General features: G+C 45.6%; 2 protein-coding genes and 1 non-coding gene across 6 annotated transcripts in view; 2 read left to right on the top strand and 1 right to left on the bottom strand.

Annotated features, from left to right (window-relative positions):
* ralgps2 (Ral GEF with PH domain and SH3 binding motif 2) overlaps window positions 1–17,171 on the bottom strand; it is a 646,420-nt gene that overhangs the window by 170,478 nt on the left and 458,771 nt on the right. The window lies entirely within an intron of this gene.
* Window positions 1,871–17,171, top strand: part of angptl1a (angiopoietin-like 1a) — a 93,560-nt gene continuing 78,259 nt past the window's right edge. Inside the window, exon 1 of the mRNA XM_038795108.1 lies at window positions 1,871–2,262. The gene's annotated coding sequence lies outside the window, so the exon portion shown is untranslated. The remainder of the gene's footprint in view (window positions 2,263–17,171) is intronic.
* On the top strand, window positions 10,643–10,714 carry trnaf-gaa. The gene has a single exon. It is a non-coding gene; the product is annotated as a tRNA-Phe (tRNA).

Here is a 17,171-nt window from a genome sequence, read left to right as displayed (position 1 = left end):
TTTGTTGGATATCAACAGCATTTTTTAAAAAATAGGTCTATTTGAAATTAGGACCTGAATTTTGCCCTCGAGGTGCGCCCAAAGTCTGTGCTGCTGGAAGCGGACATAAAAGAGTTTTGATGGGCCTGGGAGGTGTTAATGATGGGGGAATGGGGACGATTCTAGGAGAGGTGGTTCTGAGAGAAAGGGGCCGGGTGATGTCTGGGAAGAGGGGGGTTGGGGGGTGAGTAGGTGGCTAACAGTGAGTAGGGCTGGATCCCACCTGTTGGGCGGGGCCAGGAGAAGCAACTATGACTGATAGGATAGGCTGGGGAGGGAACGGGGCGGGGGTGGGGGGGGAGGTTAGAGACCCCTGGTCTGGGCGGTAACTTGGAATGTGCGAAGGTTGGCAGTCCGGTGAAGTGTGCAAGAGTCTTCTTGCATTTGAAGAGCTTGAAAGCCGACATGGTGCTGTTGCAAGAGACCCACTTGAGGGTGAAGGACCGAGGTCTCAGCTTCTTCCAGTGTACACCCAGCTCTCAGCTCACTGAAGGTTTAAATCTCGACCAAGGCCTATGGTGAGAGTTCTGGTACAATTGTTGGGGTTTTTGTGCCGCTTTACTGGGCTGTTGGGTCTCTTAGGTGCAGTGCCCCTGTTGCTGTGTTTGTCAGGATTCTTGTCTTCACACATTCGGAGTTTCTCTTGGCATTGGGAGTCCTGGTAGATGGCCAATGTATGTTGCAAATGATACCTAACCCAGGGAAATTGATTGGGTCAGGGTCAGTGAGACAGGTCTAAGATCTGCACTGATTGAATCCCACCCAGAAGAGGGGAATTCAGGCTCAAAGATTTTGTGGATGTGGGTTGGATGGGCATGGTACATGGTTGCGTATAGTGAAGATTGCAAAACATAACATTCAGTAGTAAGACGTAAATGTGAGTTAGACACTGAGGGCATTAGCTGCTTTTAAAGCACACAACAATGCTTCAGAAGTTTATTTTGCATCTCTTTTGCACAAATATTTTGGGAGTATTGCAGAGATCAATACGCACAACACAGTCAATGCCTACTGATGCTTAAACAGAAGATAAAACAAAAATCTGCAACTTTATGAACAAAGTCCACAACCGATTACCAGAAATAATCAGGGTACATCATAGATGATCACACAAGAGCTTTGGCCTTGAAGCTACTTTACTGGTGCTCTGGTCAGTTCACGTGAGCAATTCATATTCTGAGCCAGAATTACAAAGCATTAAGTACCTTTCGAAAGGCATTATATAGATGGGCGGCATGGTAGCACAGTGTTTAGCACTGTTGCTTCACAGCGCAAGGGACCCGGGTCCCATTCCTGGCTTGAGTCACTGTCTGTGTGGTCTGCACGTTCTCCCCATGTCTTTGTGGGTTTTCTCCGGGTGCTCCGGTTTCCTCCCACAAGTCCCGAAAAACGTGCTTGTTAGGTGAATTAGACATTCTGAATTCTCCCTCAGTGTACCTGAACAGGCTCTGTGGTGTGACCACTAGAAGATTTTCACAGTAACTTCATTGCAGTGTCTACTTGTGATACGAAGAAACATTATTATGATCATAGTGAACCATGTGTTCTGATTTTCCCATATTCGAGTTACTTTTAAGAGGATGAAGTAAATTTTAATCTTGTGGGAGCAAATATATGGTTTAAGCACTGGCACATCCCTTTGGTTCACATCCACTGCAAGTGTCCAAACATTACAGAACTTTATTCCTAGTCCATCTAGTTTCATCAGGAACCTAAGATTATATCCTAGGAGGAGTAAGGAAACGTCTTGCTTGATTAGCTCTAACTGCCATGACATCATATATGGGCTGATCCCACAAACTTCAGGCTTGTGTTTTTAAGGAGACTGCCAGTCTGCCTTATGTTAAGATCCTGTGTATACCAACTGCACACCCATTATCCAACAGTCTGGCCCTGAAGCAGTAAAAACAGCACAGACAGTGGCATCAGCAACAGTAAAGAGTCGCATGATCTTTTGTTAACTGAAAGCAGAACCTGGAGTTTCAAGTCTGGCACAGAGCAGCTCTGTTATATTCCTTCAGACTTACTACTGAAAGTTACTATATGAAGACGACTTTGTGAGAAAACAATGCTTATGGATCTTTAACAACATGGGACATTCATGAATCTATTTATTGCTTCAGATATCCACGTGACATTATTACAAACAGAAGTGCATATACTTGGAAATATTTTATCCGATTCTGGAGCTTTACTGCAGCACGTACACAGGAAAAGAATCAGGTTTGTATAATGCATGAAAATTAAGTGAGCTTTCTTTTTGAACTTAAAATTAAACTTATTTTGTTTCTCCAGTTTGAGGTTTCTTTCATTGTACATGAAGTGAAGTGTAACATGAAACAATAATGCAATCCTACCACTTGGCTGATAATAGTAGTTAGTTTGGACTATATTCTTGCTCATCAGAAAATTCCTTTAGAGTAGCTTTCCGACTTAAAAAAACTCGAGAGAATGAGAGATTACATTTAGTTTATCTGGTGTTTTCTGAAATGGGTTATTTGATTGAATATGAAGCAGTTTAAATTAGACAAAAGTCTATTACTTTCCACTTTTAGACAACTTGCAAGATTCACAGGTATCAGTATTTGACTTACAAAAACAGTCCAAGGAAGCTTTTTTTTTGCCTAGCCTTTTTTAATGTTCAACATCCTTGCGTCAGTAAAAATAACTCCATATTGTCTGATGTTGCAGATTTTACATATCACATTTCTCAAAGTGATAAACATTGCCAGACAGAACAATCTTGGTTAACGGAATAATAAACCTTCCTCCTGCTCGAGCACTAAAATGAGTTTTCTCAGCCCACATCAAGTTCGATATTTTACTCCTTGGTTTAGAGCCAGGATTTTGAATGTTAAATCAAATTATAGCTCAAATTTCAGCCAGTTTTGTAGACTGTCATAGAAGCATAAGAGTGCTGAAATTTCACCTCGGTAGCTTTAGATGTCGAAGCATTAGTTCAATTGGCTGTTTTTGTTTAAATAATGTCTACGTAACATGGTGTCTCCTCCTGCAAATCGTACCATTTTCAATTAATGTCAAATTGCAGAACATGGGCAGTTTTACCATGCAAGCATTCCAAAACATTTTGTAGGATTTGGAATGTATGTCTTGAGTACTATCAATTTCAGTGGTTACATATGAACGATAAGTTGACAATGATGTATCTTCTGTTTATACACCTATGAAATAGAGTATCTTGACAATGGCTTATCAATGTCACCTTAATACCCACTAAAATAAGTCATGTTTTTATGGGACAATGACTAGCCCTGCTGGCATTAGTTCACAGGGCTGCCAGGAGTATCTGCAGGATTTGTTTGAGAAAGTACACTTCTGAAAGGTGTTTCCAATCATCCAGGCTCTTTTTACACTTCGTCCTTTACATGCTCTAAAAAGATGTCTGCTAAGAATTCAGTCAGGAATTGGAAAAATTTAACATTGTAGCCAGAGTTACATTTTACCTGGATTGAGTTCAGAATAATAAGTAGCACAATACGAGTAATTTATCTGAGTTAACAGTGGGGGAGTAGTGGTCCTGCATCACAAGCATTGAATACTAGCTGGGCGCACTGATCATTTCCAGAGTCACCAATATTTTATTTACAATTTTTTTTCACTTTACCTGTGAAAATGCTTTGAAAATCAATCCAAGATAAAGCAAATGGCGAACAAAGCAAGAATCCAAGTGATCAAGTAGCACCAGCCATGGTCTTTTTTTCACAAGCACTGCAGAGTCACAGAATCAATCTTTAAATTTACAGCATGGAAGGAGCTAACTTGACCCATTGTGACCCTGTTACCATCCAGTCTAATCATACTTTGTAGTTTTTGGTCCATAGTCTTATAGGTTACAGCACTTCAAGTGCATATCCAAGCAGTTTTTAAATCTTATGAAGGTTTCCGCATGACCAACCTTTCAAGCAGTGAGTGCCTGATCTCCAACTTCCTCAAATTATCTCTAAATCTCTTACCCTAAATTGATGCCCCCGGTAATGGATCCCTCAACCAAGAAAGCCTTCCTATCCATTCTATCTAAACCCGTCATAATTTTATACAACTTTATATGTCCCCAAGTGAGAACTGTTATTCCTGGTCTATATTTTTCCCCTCCTATAAATACCCTAGATTTAACCAAATTCTGATCAATTCCAACAAAATGGTCCTCAGCTGATACCCCTCTGCTGAAAACTGAATTCAGAAGCACCCATCCTTCTTGTTAGACGTACTACATACTGGCTAAAAAGGGTTTCCTGAATGCATTTTAGGGATTCTGCTCTCACTCAGCCTTTCATACTCATTCTATCCAAGTTAATATGAGGGTTATTGAATTCCCCACCCTCACCGCTCCAAAGGTTTTGCACTCGTCAAACATTTGCCTGCATATTTGTTCTTCTATCTACCTTGATTGGGGGTTGATTATATACTCCCAGGAGTGACTATTCCTTTATACTTCTTCAGTTCAATCCATCTTGCCTCAAATGTTAGCTCTTCTGTGCTTTCAGCTAATCTGTTTCCCCTCAGTATTTACATTGAAGCACATATCATTTAACACCGTTAAACTCCCTTGTTATCTATTTTCTAGCGTTGTTTCTTTTGCCTTCCAAAAATATCGATGAATTTTCGACCTTCCATTTCCAACCTTTTCTCCCTTCTGAAGCTATGCCCAGGTTCCTGTCCCCCACCAAGCTTGTTTAACCCTTCTCCAACAGGATGAGCAAAATCTCTGGGAGATATTGGTCCCAGGCTATCGAGTGCAGTATGACTTGTATCAGTTCTAACTCCCGCAGGACTGGTCCCAATGCCTCAGGTATCCCGCCCCCGCCGAATTCTCCAGCGCTGGGGATTTGCCGGGGGCGGGAATCGCGCCGCGCCAGTCGGTGGCCGCTGGCAGCGCCCCCCCCCCCCCCCCCCACCGGCGATTCTCCGGCCCGCGATGGGCCGAGTGGCCGCCAGTTTGCGGCGGGCCCCGCCAGCGTACGTTACACCAGGAATTTGCCGGCGGAACCTGGCTGCGCGAGTGGCCTCGGGGGTCCTTTGGGGGGGGGGGAGGAATCTGGCCCCGGCTGGTGTCCCCACGGTGGCCTGGCCCACGATCGGGACCCACTGATCCGCGGGCGGGCCTGTGCCGTGGAGGCACTCTAATGTTCCGCGTTGGCCGCTATGGTCCTCCACGATGGCCGACGCGGAGATGAACCCCACCCCTGCGCATGTGCTGGGATGACGCTAGCACACGCTGGCGCTCCCGCGCATGCACCAACTTGCGCCGGCTGGCGGAGGCCCTTTGACGCCGCTTGGCGTGGCGCCAAGCCCCTTCCCCACCGGCCAGTGCGGTGCAAACCACTCCAGGGCCGGCCAAGCCCCTGAAAGTGCAGAGGATTCCGCACCTTTGGTGCAGCCCAACGCCATGTGGTTCACGCCACTCCTCGGCAACGGGACCCCTCCGCCCCGTTGGGTAGGGGAGAATTCCGCCCCTTACGTCTTACTCTTGCACCATATCCATCTGTATTCATCTGCTCTATCATCTAATTCTGTAGTCGCTAACAAATGGCATCAATCTTAACCCTTCAATAATCATCAAATGGTACATACAGGAAGAATTTCAGCTCATTTGCCTGTGCCAGTTCTTTGAAAGAGATTTTCCAATTAGTTCCGCCCCCATTTTCTTTAACCATATCCCAGAACATTTTCCCATTCAAGTATTTAATAATTTTCTTCTTGAAATTTACTACTGAATCTGCTTGCATCACCCTTTCAGGCAGCACATTCCACACTGTTACAATCCTGTTAGGGACTGTTAACGTTTAAAGAAGAAATATATATACCCAGCAAATAACGGACAGAACCAACCCAAAAAGTGTGCCACAGTGATGTGGAATTTACATTAATTTTCCTCAGTGTTTCAGCTAATCACTGAGGTACAAATTTCACGGGAATTCTCGTGATCCTCCAATTTTCTGAAAATACCTCATGATGGTGGACAATTCAATGCAAAGGCTTCACTGCCTTTTAACTGAAGGCTTTCAACATCAGTAACACTCCTTGGTTCCTAATGGCCCTCTAAGCTCTACTGCTGCTGATCCAACAACTGATTCCCAGTTCCTTGCTTTCTACCTGCCTGTTGCAAGCTGACTGACTACAGACCGCTTTCTTCCACAAGGCTCTAGATTTATTCCTCTAGCTTCAAACCAGGCACGTCTTCCAGCTTCTTTCCCCCTCACAAATCCCAAACTGAGCTCAAGCCCCAACCCGCATTCCATGTGGTGAGTGATAAAATAACATTTTCTTCTGCTTAAGTGCAGGCCTAATCAACATTAATTTCCATTGGCGCTCCCCAGTCAGTTAGTTTACCAAATTTAAAACTGTCTCAGGCAGGTCCCAAACTTAACTGCTTGCTACTGTCAGCAAACGCACACAGATAAATTGAACAAAGGGACCTCCTAGCCCTGCATCCATGACAAGATGGCATTCTTTGGGATGGGCTCAAACAGAAATGTAAATCAACTGGTTTACCTTCAACACAACTCTTTCATTATGTAACCCACAGAGTAATTTATATTTCTAATTGAGTTTTATGACTTAACTACACATATATGATTTGAAGTTTTTTTTAAAAGTCTAGACCTGTCTTGTCCAACATGTGCCCCACGGGCCACTATCTGTCCCACCAGACCTCTCTATCCAGCCCGTGGGCCCAGTGCTCAAAATGTCGGGAAGTGAATTTGAAGATACTTCAAGGAACTTTTCCATCAATAACAGGCCATTTTTCTCCCGCATTTGGATGTCGCTAGGATCACCAGTGAGTTAGTCAGCCACAAATGTGGGAAAGTACCAGTTGGTGATTGGATGAGCAGCTTACTGAAGGCCTGAAAATATGGCACAACAGCAACGGTGAGTAGGCTAGGGAGGGATGGAGATTTTCAGGGAGTGGCTGCAGGTTGGGGACAGAGGAGCTGCCATGTGGGGGCAGAAAAGACTGGCTGCTGGCGGAGGCAGAAGAGACTGGCTGCTGGTGGGGAGAATGAGAGCGCACGTGTGACAGAGCGCGCATGAGAGAGAGCGCGCGTGTGAGAGAGAGAGCGCGCATGTGAGAGAGAGCGCATGTGTGAGTGTGTGTGCAAGACAGTGCATGTGTTTTTGTGCACGTAAGACAGAGTATGTGTGTGAGAGAGTATGTGTGCGTGAGAGAGTATGTGAGCGTGAGTGTGTCCGTGAGAGAGTATATGTCCGTGAGAGAGTATGTGTCCGTGAGAGAGTATGTGCCCGTGAGAGAGTATGTGCCCGTGAGAGAGTATGTGCCCGTGAGAGAGTATGTGCCCGTGAGAGTATGTGTCCGTGAGAGAGTATATGAGCGTGAGAGAGTGAGCGTGAGAGAGTATGTGAGCGTGAGAGTGTGTCAGCGTGAGAGAATATGTGAGCGTGAGAGAGTATGTGAGCGTGAGAGAGTATGTGAGCGTGAGAGAGTATGTGAGCGTGAGAGAGTATGTGTCCATGAGAGAGTATGTGTATGAGAGAGTATGTGTCCATGAGAGAGTATGTGTATGAGAGAGTATGTGTCCATGAGAGAGTATGTGTGTGAGAGAGTATGTGTCCATGAGCGAGAATCCCGCTCACTCCTAGTCTCAGTGTTCACACTCACCCCAACAAGCACAGTTGCTGTGGGTGAGAGTGAATGAATAAGTACCCTGAGACTGGGGGCGAGTTGGAAAAACACAATTTGATCCTCTCACGCACTAATGGTCATCTTTATGAATTACTTTTAATTTTAGATGATCAATTTATTGTTTTGACATTGCTTTATTTTTGCTCAGCAAACTGTCTTTCTTTATACCTCAACATTTTAGTGAAATTCATGTTTAATGTGCCAAACATTATCTTTCTGAAATTTGCTCATTGGCCCCTTGAGTGAGAAAAAAAAAGTGAACACTTGCATAAGAAAGTTGGACAAGCCTTGTGTAGACCTTTTGGCTCCATTACAGCCCAGAGATGGGTCATTCATTGTTAAGTTTTACACCGCTAGCTCTGACCTTGTAAGATAAATAGAGGTTAGGTTTCAATTGTAATTAACTAAAGCTTGTTTGAATTGCATTTACTTTTGTGTTGTTTATCATTTTCTCATGTTCGTCTCCTGCAAGCCCACTTATCTTCCAAGAAACGAATTCAAGATGAAACAACAACAATGTGTATCTTTAACGTGTTAAGACATTCCTTGGCACTTCACAGATGTGCATTGAGAAAAATTAATAGCAAGACCATTAAATTGACATTAAGAGAGGTGATTGAAAACTTGGTCAAAGAGGTGTGTTTTATCAAGGTTCTTATAGGAAGTGAGGAAATGAAGAGGTTCAGGGAGGAAATTCCAGAGTGTAGTAGCTTAAATGTTTAAGCTACTACAATAGTAGTTTAAGATTACTATGAAGACTCAGGTGTCAATGGTGAGCCGAAGGCTCCTGAACAGGCGCCGGAATGTGGTGGCTAGCGGCTTTTCACAGTAACCTCATTGAAGCCTACTTGTGATAATAAGCGATTATTATTATTATAAGAGATAAATGTCGGAGGAAAGCAAGTTTTTTGACTGGAGAATTTTACTGAAATAAGGAGAGGCAAGACTATTAAGAAATTTAAAACAAGCAATGTTATTTTCAAATCTCTGGAAGACTATCAAATAACCATAGTGAATATAGGAGTAATGGGCAAATGGACCTCAAAATGGGACAGGATATGCAGAAGAGAGTTTTGGATGAATCAAGTTTCTTGATAGTGGAGAACGGGGACCAGCCGTAAAGGCACTGGACTATTCAAACTGAGAGATGAATGAGTTTTCAATGCAAGCAGAGGCAGAGATAGGTAATGTAACAGAGGTGGATGTAGATGATGTTTATGATAGGGAGTATTTGGAGTTATAAATTCAGTACAGGGTAAACTAACACTCAGATTATGAACAATCGGGTTTAATATGTGTCAGTGGCCATTAAGAGGCAGTGATTTGTAGGCAAGGCACATCTTGTGATGGGAACTGAGGACAATAACTTGTCTTTCCAATTTTCACCTGGAGGAAATGATTGTTCATCCAGGACTATATGTCAGACAAGCAGTCTGACAGCATGGAAGAAGTGGAAAGGTTGTCAAAGGTATGGTCAATGTACACCTGGAGTCTGACCCTATTGTTTCTGGATAATGTTACCAAAGAGCAGCATGTAGATGATGAATAAGAGGGATCGGTATACACTTCATCTTTTAGACTATGCCCAAACTACTACAGAAATTGAATCATTTAGTAATATCAGTTTTCTGCCAGCTGATCAAACATGTGGTTATATCAAAATGACACAACTTGCTGATTTACCAGGCACTAAATATTTCACTGGCTTGTGTGGTGACATCATGGTGCCTGAAATACTCCTTCCTCAGATTACATTCTCGAGTTAATAGAGTACAGGTGTGAACTGCCTGGCCAGCAAACCATAGACTGAAAGTACAAGAATAAAACAAACCTTGAAATGTAACATGGGCCAGTCTCCTAACTTATAGAACTGCACAACCAGAGTAATCAATTTTCCATGTAAAAAGTATTTATGGACTGGGCATGATGTTTTGACTGAAGCACCAACAGTACTTGATTTTAAATAAAATTGAAATGGTCATGAAAACAGCAGTAAGCATATATATTTTGTTTTTAAAAACTGATCAAGCCTTCTTCCCAATTTATTTTGGTGCTTTTTTGCTGACATATCATCGCTTTAGAAGAAATACATTTTTGGTTCTTGTGATCTGGGCAACAACAGTTTTAGAATCTATTCCATTTACAGAGAACATAAAAGGTCAATCATGTAATTTTGAGAATGGATTCCAACGTAGACCAGCTAAAGTAGGGGCTTGTAGGTTCCCTCTCTTCAAAGGCATTTGTGCACCAGTTGGGTATTGTGACAATCTGGTAGCTTTCATGTTCGTCTCCTGCAAGCCCACTTATCTCCAGAGAAACAAATTACAATTCCACAATTTGACAGGGCCAAATTTAATTTGCAAGGTGTCATACAGTACAAAAGCTGCAACCTCAATAAAGATAATTACCGGAATGGGAAAAGTAAAATTACACTAAAAACACTAATAATCTCTGGTGAATAAACATTAGAGTCTCATGGTTTAAATACACTACTGTGTACAACATAATGTGCTCACATCTCAGTTATATGAAAGTTATTCAGTCACAGAGACATAGTTTCATTTTTTTTAAAGCCTGTGATTTGCATTCTGAAAGCGAAACTGTATAGCATGCCATTGGCATGAATTGCCTGAGCAGTAAGTTACTTGACAGAAATGCAATTCAATGTAAGGGTTTTTAATATTAGATTATTTCCCATGGCATTTCGCAGAGACAATATACAACCCTCAGCATAGTTATGTATTTTAGTTGTAAAAGTGAACCTGTGTTCAATTAGATTTGTCCATTTTAAGGTCATTGCTCAATTACTGTGAGGAAAGTATCTAAACAGGCATTTGTGATAATAGTTAAAAGCTAATTACTATTGCTGAGGAAAAAAGGACTACATTGGCAACTGTCTGCAATTCCTTAGTTCCTCCCTTTGTATAAGTAAGGTCAACTGCGAAATGGCTCAGTTGGGAGAGCTTTAGACTGAAGATCTAAAGGTCCCTGGTACAGTCCCAGGTTTCAGCACACAGCCACATGCTGGCTTCCTTCTGCTAATTTGCACTGCTTTTGTCAACTCCTCCTGTGGCCTAGTGATATAGGTCACTGGAGTGGCAAACCATGAACCTAGAGTAATGCTCTGGGGTCCAATGCTTGAATCCCACCACAGTAGATGGTAAACTGTCCTGTGGCAGACATGGGTGATTCACTGAAAAAAACTCGAAAAGCTTTCTAGTCAAGATTGTGATTTGATGCCATTGGCATTTTAGACAATCAAGGGCATGTGCTGAGCTGCATTAAAGATACAAGACATCGCTGGATTGATGCATTTGATTTTCAAAAATCTAGAAACTACGGTTTAAAAGTTTCTCTGTCTCCCCGCTTTTTAACCATTTCTTGTTTTTTGAAAACATTTCAATCCATTCAGTTGTAAATTCCACCTATTTCAACAAAATTGTTTGGTGTTCTGCCTAGATGATAGGGTTGGGATCTGAAACTTGTCTTTTTTTAGTATCACGATAACAGCTACGTGATGCCCAATAATTCTTTTTTGCTGGGGATATGATTTTTACAAAAAAAAATTGTATTAGAATTTTCCAATATTAACAGTTGGACATATAAAACACATATTTACAGAATAAGACATTTCCTATGTACAAGTTACATGTAGCGCTTTCATTGGCCCTCCCCTTTTCTTGCTCCCTCCACCCCAGTTGATTTTCAGGCTCCATCTTGGCCCCTTCTTCCGCCATGAGTGTTGTATTGTTATATTCTTTCTTTCATTTTGTGATTGTTGCTGTTGGGGGTGCTCTCTACCTGCCCCCCTCTCTCTTTTCCCATGTCTCTTCCTGATACTTCCCTGGGTTCCTTCTTTGCCCCCAACCCCCTTCTTCCTATCTATTCTGTGCGATCTTGTCAGCCCTCATTGGTCCCCCCTCCCCCCTTTGTTCCTAATCACTACTGGTTTCGAACAGGTCTTGGAATAGGTTGATGAATAGCCCCCACGCATTGTGGAAGCCCTCGTCCAACTCTCGGATGGTGTACTTGATCTTCTCCAGGTGGAGAAATTCAGACAGGTCTGCCAGCGAGTCTGCAACTGTGGGTGGTGCTGCTGATCGCCAGCCAAGTAGGATTCTCCGGCCTGCGATTAAGGAAGCAAACGCAAGGACATTGGTCCACTTCCCTAAATGTAATTCAGACTGGTCCGATACCACAAGATCGCCACCCTCGGGCTCGGCTCTGCCCTCACCCCACAACCTTGGACATCGCCTCGAAGAAGGCTGTCCAGGTCTGGAAAAGTCTGGGGTAGGCCCAGAACATGTGAACGTGGTTGGCCGGGACTCCATGACACCATTCACATTTATCCTCCATCTCCGTAAGAATCTGTTTATATGGGTTCTGGTTAGATGCGCTCTGGATACCACTTTAAACTGCATGAGGCTTAGACTTGCACAGGAGGAGGTGGATTTGGCCCTACGTAGTGCTTTGTTCCAGAGTCCCCACCGTACTTCCGTCTCATTTCTATCCTGCTTCATCTAATGGTGTTCTTGCCCCCCCCCCCCCCCCCCCCACCCCATCTACCCTTCTCTATATTGCCCGCGTCCAGCAGCTCCTCCAATAATGTGTCTCTCGGGGCCCTAGGGTACCCCGTCGTCTGCTGTGGAGAAAGTTTTTGATTTGTAAGTGTCGGAGCTCCTGTCCGTTGTCTGGGGTTGTCTGGGTTGCGAGTCTGTCCACAATGTACAAGTCCCTGACTGCTAGTGTCGCCCTGTCCTGTCTCCTCTTCTTAAAAGTTGCAACTAGGGGGCAGCACGGCTGTGCAGTGGTTAGCACTGCTACCTCCGGCACTGAGGACCCGGGTTCGATCCCAGCCCCGGTCACTCTATGTGTGGAGTTTGCACATTCTCCCCGTGTCTGCGAGGGTTTCACCCCCACAAACCAAAGATGTGCAGGTTAAGTGGATTGGCCACAATAAATTGCCTCTTAAATGAAAAAAAAAAAAATTGGGTACTGTAAATTTATTTTTTTAAAGTGCCTACTAGCATGGCTGCTGGAATTTGTGGTTACCACAGATGGAGGACATGGTGGGCATCTCAGTTAAGCCGAAGTGTTGCCCCATCTGGTTCCATGTTTTCAACGTGGCTGCTATCACAAGCCTGGATGTGCATTTTGCTGGGGGTGGATGGGAGTGCTGACGTGGTGTGGGCTTGGAAGGTTGTTCCCCGACAGGAGGACTCCTCCAGCCTCACCCATTCTGTACTCGGTTCCCTTACTCATCCCCTCTCTCTCTTGGCTGTGGCTGCTCAGTGGTAGTATTGCAAGTTTGGAAGGGCCAGGCCGCCCATGTTTCTTCTCCTCTGCAGTGTAGTCTTGGGGATTCTTGGATTTCCCCCACCCAAACACACAAATGTCACAATCATTTTATTTATTCTTTGGAAAAAGGCCTGGGGATAAAGATCAATATGGATCTAAACAGGAAGAGGAACCTTGACATACATTCATCTTGATCATCTGCACTCTCCTTGCCAGCTAGAGTGGGAGCAAATCACAACCCTGTCGGTCTTTTGACTTTCTCAGCCAGACGGGCCAGATTCCACTTGTCAATCCGTGTCCAGTCAGGGACTATCTGGATCCCCAGGTAGCGGAATTTGCTTTGGGCTTGTTTGAATGGTAGACCCTCCAGTTCTGTATCTCCCCTTTCGGGTTTACCGGGAATGCCTTGCTCTTGCCCAGGTTGGGTTTGTAGCCTGAGAAAGCCCCGAACTCTTCCTGGAGCTTCATGATTACTTTCAGGGCATTCTGCTGGTCCGAGATGTAGAGGAACAGGTCATCCGCAAAGAGTGAGACTCTATGTTCCCTGCCTTCTCTTTGGTTGTCCTTCCAGCCTCTCGCGTTTCAAAGACCGATTGCCAGGGTTCAATTGCCAGGGCAAACAGGAGCGAGGAAAGCGGGTATCACTGCCTGGTACCTCTGTGCAACTGGAAGTATTCAAAGTTGGTGGTATTGGTCTTACGCTCGTCTTCGGGGAGTTATACAGGAGTTTCACCCACGAGGTGAACCCCATCCCTAGCCCAAACCGCTCCAGTACCTCAATGAGGTACTTCTATTCGACTCTGTTGAAGGCCTTTTCTGCGTCCAGGGAGATGATCACCATTGGTGTTTTCTCCCGATAGGGTCAGTATCACATTCAGCAGCCGTCTGATGTTCACAGTTAGCTGCCTATCCTTGACTGGTCCTCTGTGACTGATACGCAGTTCTCCAGTCTCTTGGCCAGAATCTTTGCAAGTATTTTTGCGTATTTGTTGAGCAGCGAAATGTGTCTATATGATCCGCATCCCGTTGGGTCTTTCTTGGGTATTAGTGATATAGTGGACTGCATTAGCATTGGAGGCAGGGTGCCTCTCCCTAGCGAATCTGCAAACATCTCCCATGGGTGCGGGGCCAGGACTGGTGCAAATGTTTTATAGAAGTCCACCGGGAACCCATTGGGTCCCAGCACCTTCCCCACCGGCATGGAGCTGATGCTCTCCATGACCTCTCCCAGTCCTAATTGGTGGTTCCAGCTCCCTTTGTCTATCGTCCCCCATGTCTGGCATGTCCAGTCCATTGAGGAACTGTTGAATCCCGAGTCCTTGTCGGGGCAGTGGGGGGTTCAGAGGTGTACAGTCCCCAGTGGAAGGCCTCAAAGCTTGGTTGACCTTTTTTGGTTCGGCTACCAGTCCGCCTCAGCTATCTTTCACCTGTGCTATCTCCCTCATGGCTGTCTGCTTTCTCAGCTGGTGAGCCAACAGGCAGCTAGCCTTCTCGCCGTGCTCATATAAGGTGCCCCATGTCAGGGAGGGCTGGGTGCGACAGACATATCATTCATGTTATGGGATGAGGACTGGGGTAATAATAATAATAGTAATAATTATTATGAATGATACGTCTGTCCCACCCAGCCCTTACCCGTAGTCGATCCTTTTAGCTATCCTGATGACCAAAAAGACGGTGTTTACGGTGACAAAGACGGTTATGGACTATGTCGGCTTTCAAATTTCTCAAATGGGCGAAGCCTCTGATTTTTACGGAGTCAATAAGTCCCCTGACATTCCAGGTGATAATCCTATTGGGGTTTTTTTGTCCCCCTTCCTGCGGGATCAACCATACTTACCTGGTGGATGTGCCCCTGCCCTCCAGGGTTTCCCTTTGTTAAGGGGTCACCCAACATGGCCTCAAACTGTGTGAAAGCCAAGTGGGTGTGCCCCTGAACTTTGGGGTCTCCCTTGGTTTAGAGACCCTCCAATGTGGCTGCTTGCAGCGCCATCTTGTTCCCTCAACCTGCACCTACCTAGCTGCTGAAGCCAATCTGAAAACCAGCCCTTTCTTATCCTTGTATTTCCCTTGTGTTCCCCCCCTCCCCTGCCTACTTTCCCCGTCCGGTGTCCCTCCTTCACTATCTCCCCCCTTGCATTCCTTCTCCCTGCTCTGTGGTTCCCACCACCCCCACAAGACACTCCCTCCCTACAGAGAGGTGCACCGCAACACCCCTTGATTTCATACTTCCTGTGCCCGCTAGATTACTGTTCCTTCTTCACCCGCTCCTGCGCTCCGCTGTCCTCGTCCTTTCCTCTGTTTTAACATTTCCGTTCAGAGCGATGCAGTACTGTCCCGCGTAAACATGGTATAAGTCCATCATAGTTCTTTTACTTTCTCCCCTTTTTTCCTTCCTCTATTTCTCCCTCAGCGCTGTCTTGCCTGCAACTTGTCCAGGACTTTCATACACACAAACCCTTCCGCCTCTGCCGGGGTGTTGAAATAATGTTCTTTATTTTGGAACATGACCCAGAGCCTGGCTGGGAACAACATTCCAAACTTAACTCTGCTCTTGTACAGTGCCGATTTTGCCTGGTTTAATCTGGCCCTGCACTTTGCCAGGTCGGCTCCAATGTCCTGGTAGACCCGGATTCTGTGTCCTTCCCAGTACTCGTCTTTGGCTGTCTTGCCCACCCCAGGATCCTCTCCCGGTCCTGATACCGACACAATTTGGTAATTATTGCCTTTGGCTGCTCCCCCGCTTTGGACTTTGGTCGGAACAATCTGTGTACCCTGTCGATCTCCGGCGGATTAGGGAAGCTGCCCCTGGAAGCTGCCATAGGGCCCGCCGGGTCCCTGCCCTCGATCCCCTCTGGCAGTTCAGTGTAGGTCAAGATTGCAATATGCGAGTCTCACTCTATGCGGATGATCTGCTCCTCTATATCTCGGACCCACAAAGCAGCATGGACGGAATCATCGCGCTCCTGAAAGAGTTTGGAGCCTTCTCGGGCTACAAACTCAACATGAGCAAAAAGTGAGATCTTCCCATTACACCCGCAAGGGGGGGGGGGGGGGGCAGCACTAAAGGGGCTGCCGTTCAAAACAAGCCCGACATAAATTCCGCTACCTGGGGATCCAAATAGCCCATGACTGGAAAGGGATCCACAAATGGAACCTCACCAGCCTGACGGAGGAAGTTAAAAAGGACCTGCAAAGATGGAACACACTCCCGCTCTCCCTCGCGGGGAGAGTTCAGACGATCAAAATGAACGTACTGCCCAGGTTCCTCTTCCTGTTTAGATCCATTCCGATCTACATCCCCAAGGGCCTTTTCAAAGCGCTGGACAAACTCATCATGGCGTTCGTATGGGGGGGTAAAAATGCTAGGATCCCAAAGAAGGTCTTACAAAAAACAAAAACCAGGGGAGGTTAGCCCTCCCGAATCTACAATTCTACCACTGGGCAGCAACAGCCGAGCGAGTAAGGGGATGGATCCAGGAGCCAGAAGCTGAGTGGGTGCGTGCGGAGGAGGCCTCCTGCATGGAACCTCCCTCCGGGCCCTCGCCACGGCAGCACTCCCATCCCCACCCAAAAAACACTCCAGCAGCCCAGTGGTGACAGCCACCCTCCAATCCTGGAACCAACTGCGGCAGCAACTTGCCTGACCAAAATGTCGAACAGGGCTCCCATCTGCAACAACCATAGGTTCAAACCAGCACTGACCGACGCCACCTTCAAAAGGTGGAGGCAGGACGGGGGGACACTGACAGTCAGGGACCTATACACGGACGACAGGATCGCAACACTGACGAACTGACAGAGAAATTTCAGCTAGCTGGGGGGAACAGCTACGGTACCTGCAGCTCAAAAACTTCCTACGAAAGGAGACAAGGACGTACCCACAACCGCCACGACAGACACTACTGGAAGACCTACTGGACGCAAGTATCCTAGAGAAAGGGAACTGTAGTGACATGTATGACCGACTGGTAGATAGGGACGACACCGTACTGGACGCAACAAGGAGGAAATGGGAGGACGACCTGGGGATGGAGATAGGGTGGGGACTCTGGAGCGAAGCACTGCATAGGGTCAACTCCACCTCCACGTGCACAAGGCTCAGCCTGACGCAACTAAAAGTGGTACATAGAGCCCACTTAACAAGAACCCGTATGAGTAGGTTCTTCCC

The sequence above is a fragment of the Scyliorhinus canicula genome, chromosome 4, assembly GCF_902713615.1.
Source record: "Scyliorhinus canicula chromosome 4, sScyCan1.1, whole genome shotgun sequence".
In the NCBI taxonomy this organism is placed as follows: domain Eukaryota; kingdom Metazoa; phylum Chordata; class Chondrichthyes; order Carcharhiniformes; family Scyliorhinidae; genus Scyliorhinus; species Scyliorhinus canicula.
Note: the sequence above shows the minus strand (reverse complement) of the source record. Positions and strands in the feature narration are given on the sequence as shown.